Source organism: Myotis davidii, unplaced genomic scaffold (assembly GCF_000327345.1).
Source record: "Myotis davidii unplaced genomic scaffold, ASM32734v1 scaffold102, whole genome shotgun sequence".
Classification (NCBI taxonomy): Eukaryota; Metazoa; Chordata; class Mammalia; order Chiroptera; family Vespertilionidae; genus Myotis; species Myotis davidii.
The window spans coordinates 506,681-507,637 of NW_006293778.1; positions in this window are offsets into that span (position 1 = coordinate 506,681).

Genomic DNA, 957 nt, shown 5'->3' on the forward strand with positions numbered 1-957 from the left:
AGATGTCGCCTTTGCGGACGCAACCATTTAGATAAAGTTTCTTGTTTGCTTTTGCTTTCTGCAAATTACTGTCAATGCTTTAGATTTTCAGTTACATAATTGTAGGACTCACCCCAGAGCAGAATAAGACAATAGAAGCAGTATTAGCGCTCTTCTCGTTCTCCTGAGTTTCATATGCTTAGGTTTTGGGGGGCTCTTCATGATACTATGCAGACATATTTTCTCTTTCCTTTCCCTCTCAAACCTTAGCAATTGGGTATAGAATTGTTCTCACGTAGCTGTCACCTGGAAAGTACTAGAGTTGCAATGGCATATAGAATTGAAAACCTTATCAGTGTAGAGGGTATTTACATTTCTACTAACACGGAGAAACGAAATCTAATGGTAGAATTTTAGAAATGAGAATATTACCAATGAGTTTGGGTTCTTGTCTCCTGATATAAAAGAATTTAGACCAGGGACACTGATAAAAAGCAAAGGCAGATTTACTGAGGCTCTGCAGAGAGTGAGAAGACTAAGGTAGAGCCTCGGGTTCTGCACCTTGAATGTGGGGCTGATTCCTTGGAAACACGGAAGTTGCTGGGGTTAACTAATCAGGACATTTACATTTATAGGTTGGCTGGCTTTTTCCCTTTTAGGGACACTGGATTTCCACTGAAGTACTCGTGTCAGTAAAGTGAGGCATTCTAGGATTGTTCAAGACTTATTATGGGATTCAGGAAGGGACTTTCCCAACAAGGTATTGAGTTTGTCTCTGGGATTTGTGTTATTGGCCTATTCAGGTTTTTTTATTCTTCCTGATTCAGTTTTGGGAGATTGTATTTTTCTAGGAGTTTGTCTATTTCATCCACATTGTCCAGTTTGTTGGCATATAGTTGTTCATAGTATTTTCTTATAATCCTTTGTATTTCTGTGGTGTCCGTGGTTACTTCTTCATTTTCGTTTCTGATTTTATTT